At 46.4% G+C, this 6,932-nt stretch overlaps 1 pseudogene; it reads right to left on the reverse strand.

The window, feature by feature from the left end:
* Window positions 1-4,151: 4,151 nt before the first annotated feature.
* LOC131483023 (large ribosomal subunit protein eL43-like) lies at window positions 4,152-4,521 on the reverse strand (annotated as a pseudogene).
* Between the last annotated feature and the right edge of the window lie 2,411 nt (window positions 4,522-6,932).

The raw sequence follows: 6,932 nt of genomic DNA on the forward strand, positions 1-6,932 counted from the left end.
CTGATTTGCCTTTTCAATAAAAATAAATAAATGCTGAAAAAGAAAAAGCACGGAAAAAACCACAGCTCCCTCTTTCCACTACCTGAAGGTACAAAGCAAAGATGAAGCTCACCCAGGACCTGTCCATGTTGCCATGTCCTGACCTAAGACTTGGTACCTCCAGACATGCGAGAAGTTAATGCTGGCTGTTTAAGCCAGTCTGTGGCGTTCTGTGAGACAGGCTCGACCAAGACCAGCTGCTTTCATTGGGCAGCTGTTTGACATGCATCTTGACCGGTGTCTGGCCCCATGGAGAGCTATGGACTGTCTCTCAGAGCTCCACAATCACAGCTTTGCCCCCAGAGTTTCTGATTCAGTGTGCCTGGAAGGAGCTGGGAATATACGTGTCTGACAAGTTCACAAGTAACATTGATGCTGAGAGTCTCTGCTCCATTGGAACCTGGCGGTGAGGGGAGAGAAGTTGCCAGCTCTAGGCATCCTGGTTGGGAGACAACCTGCAGTGTAAGCACGGCCATGGATGGGGGGAGAGTTTGTTTGAGTGCCCGGTGCAGTAGGCTAGTGGCTGGAGTCCTCGTCTTGCCTGTGCCAGTCTCTGGTTCATATCCCAGCTGCTCCACTTCCCTTCCAGCTCTCTGCTTGTGGTCTGGGAAAGTCGTAGAGGGTGGCCCAAAGCCTTGGGACCCTGCAGCCATGTGGGAAACCCAGATGAATCTCCTGGCTCCTTGCTTTGGATCAGCTCAACACTAGCCATTATGGTCACTTGGGGAAAGAACCAGTGAATGGAAAATTTTTCTCTCTGTCTCTCCTCTCTGTAAATTTGACTTTCCAATAAAAAAACTATAAAAAAGATAGAGGCAACTATTAAAAAAAGATTTATTTATTTGAAAGACAGAGTGACAGAGCAAGGGAGAGATATCAGACATCTTCCATCCACTAGTTTATCCCCAAATGGCTGTGACATCCAGGGCTGGGCCAGGCTGAATCCAGGAACCTGGAACTCCATCTAGGTCTCTCACATTGGCTGCGAGGTCCCAAGCACTTGAACCATCGTCTGCTGCCTTCCCAGGGGAGTTGACATTGAGCGAGGCTGGAAGCGCCAATGTCTTGATATGAGAGACTGGCACTCTAGGCCACAGTTTAACCCACAGTGCTACAATGCTTGCCCTGAGGGAGCATCTTCTACAACTTCTACCCCTGAAAAGGGCAAACCATAGTCTTTTCTACTTTTTTTTTTTGGTATTTGGGGAGTGAACCACCAGATGGGAGCACCCTCTTTCTCATTCTCAAATAAAAAAAAAAAATACAAGTGGCTGAAGCTGTTTACTGTAGGGCAGGCCATCTGAGGAAGCAGCTCAAAACTGCTGGTGTGACTGGGGCTCTGGGCTGCTGGTTGAGACAACATGTCAGGGAGGCTGTGGCGGGCAAGGGCAGCTCAGAGAAAACTGACCTTAAGATGTACACAGGGGTCAGGGGAGCAGTGCTGGAAGGAGCTTTGAAGACTGAGTTGAAAATTCCACTGATCTCCTTGGCTGAGGTCATTGCTTCTGTTTTCTCACCTCTCCACTCTTGGAGTCAAGCTTCAACCAGAGAAGGCATGGACAGGGAGTGCGATTTCTTCTGCTTGTGTCCAGCCTGACCACCATTCAGGCCAGGAACAGAGAGAAAACCTATGCCCTAGCTGAACTCCCAAGAACATATGGACCTTGAAAGTCATAATAAGAGGTACCCATCTTCTTCATTAATTGATTAATGTAATTAAAGAAAGATAAGTATGTCGATGCCAACCACATTAGAGTTAATTTGTACAGGCAATTAGCTGAGAGCTCCCTCCTTCATGCTGACTACCTCAGCTGAGCTTGTATGCAGACAGCCTGGGGGTCATTCATGGATGCTTGGTTCACTCCTGGTACCTGGGGACCTAACTGTGGGTGCCTCAGTGCCCCGTAAGAGCCCTTGAGACTCTGGCTGTCGATCAGAAATGAACTCTGTGACCTTGGGGGAGGTCTCTTAACTTCTCTGATGCTTGGTATCTTTGATGGTACTGTGGCTCTGATCTCTGGCAGAAATGGCAGAGATGTGTTGTGGAGGCTGCAGCGTGCAGGGGCGGGTGTCCGATGTGGGTGATGACACTGGTTTCTGGGAAGCTGTCAGGACTGACAGGTTCTGCTGAGGAACAGCCCATCCCCTTCTGTCCTGTGTCCTCCCAGTGACCAGCCCTGTGCGTCCCCTGCCCTGGTCCTTGGCCTGAGTGGTTGTGAGGCCTGTGGGGACTTTGTGGATCTCCCTCTGTCTTCCACCCTCACTCTGTGTCCATCCTCACTTGCTCTGCTAGGATCATCTCAGAGTTTCTCTACATACGCATGTATGCCCATGCATACACATGTGCATGTGTGTGTGCAGCCTCCCTCTCACACTGGCTCAGGATGCCCACTCTCAGGAAGCTGGCAAGGCCCCCATAGTGGCCAGCTCTTTCCGTGGTCATTCAGAACTGAGGACCCAGCTCCCTGTGGAATGTTGCTGCCTTCGTTTTTCCTGTACCAACACCCCACATGGAGTTCTTTACCTGGGTTCCTGGGTTTTGCCATCTACCCTGCTCTTCGGAATGCAGCAGAGTCCTAAGAGGACGCTTGGGTGCCCTCTCCCAGCTCACCTCCCCATGTGCCATGCAGAAGACCTTCTGTGAGGTGACTTCTGCCTTGCTCCTCCCCCCACTCTGTTCACCCATCCCTGCATCTGCCTTCATGGCCCCCCTCCTCCTCATAAGCTGCTACAGTTCACCTCCCCAAAGGATTGCCATCGCAGACCATTCTAGTCCCCTCCTTCCCCTCCTCCAGTCCTCACTGCCTGCTCCTCTTCTTGAACCATGATCTCCCCTTTCAATGACAGACTCATACACATGATTGTCTTCTCCATGCTTCCACTGGGACATTAATTGTGTTGTGTTGTAAGCCCAGTTTTGGGTCTCTTTCCTACCTGCGCACCATTCCCCAGCCATCTTGTGCTAAGTATTCCCATGGCAGGAAATGGCACTTCTGTCCATCTGTGAATCAACCCAAAATTTGGGGGCTACCTCTTTTTTTTAAAGATTTTTAAATTTTTTGTTGGAAGGCAGATTTACAGAGAAAAGGAGAGACAGAGAGAATGATCTTCCATCCACTGATTCACTCCCCAGACGGCCAGAGCTGAGCCAATCTGACTCCAGGAGCCAGGAGCTTCTAGGTCTTCCATGCAGCTGCAGAGGCCCAAGGCTTTGGGCCATCTTCTACTGTTTTTCAGGGTTGTAAGCAGAGAGCTGAATGGGAAGTAAAGCAACCAGGACATGAGCAGGGATTCTGGTGCTAGCAGGTGGATTATTAGCCAGTTGAGTTCTTGCGCTGGCCCCTTGGGGACTACTCCTAATTTCTCATCTGCCACATATAATCCATTAACAAGTCCTGCTAACTTTTAAAAATAGCATTATTGAGGTATAATTAACGTACAATAAGCTGTACATATTTAAAGTGTGCAGTTTGATAAGTATGCCTGGGCACACACCTGGGAAATTGTCACTGCAGTGAAGATAAGCCATGCCGCCGGGCCCGTCCCTCGGGGATCTTAGCTCTACTTTCTGTTGTTATAGATCGGATTTCTATTTTAAAGGATTTATGTATGTGGAATTACACAGTGTGCATCTTTTTAGTTTGGCTTCTTTCACTAGTCATAATCATTTTGAGATTTATTTACATTATGTGTGTATCAGTAGCTCATCCCTTGCTCAGTAGTGTTGTGCTGTATGGACATACCACTGCTTTGTTTATTGGTTCATCTTTCCATGGATGTTTGGTTCCCAGTGTTTGGCTGTGGTAACCTGTGCACATTGTGCTTCAATGTGGTTCTCGTTTGTTCTCCTCTAAAATGTGACAATGTTGAATGTTTTTCCATGTGCTTATTTTCCAATTGCATACTTTTTTGGTGAAGGCTATGTTTACAATTTTGTGCTTACTTCATTAAAAAAAATTGGTCTGCATAGTTCTATTGTATCTAGAATGTAAGTACCTTATCATAAACATCATTTGCAAATTTTTTTCAGTCTGTGGTTTATTTTCACATTTTCTTGATCGTGTTAATAGCTTCTTGTTCTTGTTTTTTTGTAATATAAATTAACCCATTTATTATAGGCTGCTGAGGTCTCCAAGATGGCACCTCCACTGGTCTTTCAGTTCTTTCAGTCTTCTAATCACAGACTTGACTGGTGTTGTATGTCCAGGCCTGCCCCCCTGCCGCAACACCTGGCCGCCGTCTTCAAGCAGGAGCCACAGTGCCAGATGCCCACACATGCCTCTTCATTTTGGTTTCACCGCAGAAGGAGCAGGTGTACTTGGCATGTTGACCGATTTCAGTCTTCTTATAAGTACTGCAAGCTAACCAATTGCACCACTGGAACATGATTTCAGTGTTCTTAACCAACTTCCAGAGGCAGGTGCCGTGGCAGGTCCCGTATTTACACACAATCCCAACCTTCTTGGTGTGTTTAGCTTGCATTTCCCCAGATTTCTACCAAGTCCAGGTAGTGCCCAAGGCCGGGTGGGCCAGGCCCTTCCAGGACCGCATCCCCAGGACTCCCAGGCAGGCCAAGGGACAAGGCAGGCCAGCAGAGGCGAGTGAGGATGAAGAACCCCTCTCCCCACTCTTTTTTTTTTTTTTTAATTCTTGGAATCTATTCTGCTTCTTCTCACCCCAGGGCCTTTGGATATGCTACTTCCTCTTTCGGTAACACCATCCTCCCTATTCTAGTCTTGCTTCTTAAGTGTCAAAGAGTTAACTTTGGTTGTTTCAGTATGATCTTTCCTGAGAAATCACATCTTCCTCCCATCCAGTCTTTCTTTATCCTGTATCTTTCTATCTCCTTATCACTCATCATATTCCATATTGGTTAGTTATTGATATGTAACAAAGCACAGAATTTCAGTAGTTAATACTTCATTCATGAACTCATGTTTTAGCTCTTAAACACTCCTCACCCTTCTCCTGGGATTCACAGGCTAGTTGGGGTGTATTTTGATGACTGGGACTAAAGTTTAAGACGATAATGTTCACCATAAAAATACATTTCAAATTCTTGCTTATGTCATGACAACTCACATCCCATCGGCTAAACCAGTGCCAGAATTGGCCAAAGTCCATGCGTGGGAAGGACTGGGATTCTATGTGGCCACGACTTAATACTCTACATCCTTTGCTTGGTCGCACTGAATAATTAATAACAACATGTTCCTTCACTTGATTACTTGTCAATTGTTTGTATTCTTATTTACTTATTTACTCTTAGTGATGGATATATTTTAGGTGATCAATATTTAGGTAACTGGTTGGATGAAAGAAAAAATGCAAATGACTCAATGAACGAGATTATTTCTTTTAGTTTCTTTGAACTCTTTTTAAATGGGGATCATAATGGTTAGATTCTTGGGCTGTTGGAAATATTCTACTTAAGTCAGACTTTGACATCTGGGAAAGAGGAAGAGAGGAGGAGGAGAGAGAGCGAGAGAAAAGAAGAGGGAGTGAGGGAGAGAGAGAGAGGTATCTTCCAATTCTGGTTTACTCCACAAATAACCACGATAGCTGAAGCTGGACTGGTCCAAAGCCAGAAACCAGGTGTTTCTTTTTTTATTTGAAAATTATTTATTTATTTTTGTATTAATTACATTGCATTATGTGACACAGTTTCATAGGCTCTGGGATTCCCCCAACCCCTACCTGTACCCTCCCCCCATGGTGGAAAACCAGGTGTTTCTTCTAGGTCTCTCACATGGGTGTAGGGGCCCAAACACTTGGGTCATCCTCTACTGCTTTTCCAGGTACATTTGCAGGGAGCTGGATGGGAAATGGAGGGGCTGGGACTTGAACTGGCACCAAAGGGGATGCTGGCAACACAGGCAGCAGCTTTATGCTCCACTCCACAACACTGCACTGAAAGAGGTTCTCAATGGAGAACTCAGTCATAGAAATCCACACAGTGAATGGCCTTAAGTGTCCTCAGGACTGCCCTTCTGAAAATGGGGATTTCAAGAAATCCAGACCCTGGCCTGGCACTATAGCCTGGCAGCTAAAGTCCTCGCCTTGCACATGCCCAGATCCCATATGGGTGTTGGTTCTTGTCCACAGCCCTCCTTCCCATCCAGCTCCCTGCTTGCGGCCTGGGAAAGCAGTTGAGGACGGCCCAAAGCCTTGGGACCCTGCACTCGCGTGGGAGACTCCGAAGAAGCTCCTGGCTTCTGACTTCGGCTTGGCTCAGTTCCGGCTGTTGCGGCCACTTGGGAAGTGAATCATTGGACAGAAGATCTTCCTTTCTGTCTCTTCTCCTCTCTGTATATCTGACTTCCCAATAAAAATAAATACATCTCAAAAAAAGAGAGAGATCCAGAGCCCTGGACATATCTGTCGACCCTCTGGGTTCTTAGCTTCTGTGCCACATAATTAGAGTGAACTCCAGTTCTCTTTAGATAGCCTCTGTATTACCTCCCCATGATCTAGAGGCAGGTGTTATGGCTGCCTAGGGAGCATAGATGGACAATTGGAACTCCATCAAACCGGAAAGTTCCTGCGCAGCAAAGTAAACAAGCAGCAAAATAAAAAGGCAGCCTCTAAATTGGGAGGAAATATTTGTAAACTGTATATTTGATAAAGGATTTATTTGCAAATATGTAAAAATTATAACTAAGAAACATAAATCAAATAACCTGATAAAAAGCAAAAGACTTTTGGAAGGAAGAAACATCCTTCCAAAGAAGGCACACAGAGAGCCAACAGGTAGATGGTAAGGTGCCCAATAGCACTAGCCAGCAGGGAGATTCAAGTGGAAACCACACTGAGGTATCTCCTCACATCTGTGGGAAGGGTTGTTTTTTAAAAAAAGAAAAAGAGATGGATGTGCAGGAAAGTGAGCATTGTAT

The sequence above is a fragment of the Ochotona princeps genome, chromosome 22 (genome assembly GCF_030435755.1).
Source record: "Ochotona princeps isolate mOchPri1 chromosome 22, mOchPri1.hap1, whole genome shotgun sequence".
Classification (NCBI taxonomy): Eukaryota; Metazoa; Chordata; class Mammalia; order Lagomorpha; family Ochotonidae; genus Ochotona; species Ochotona princeps.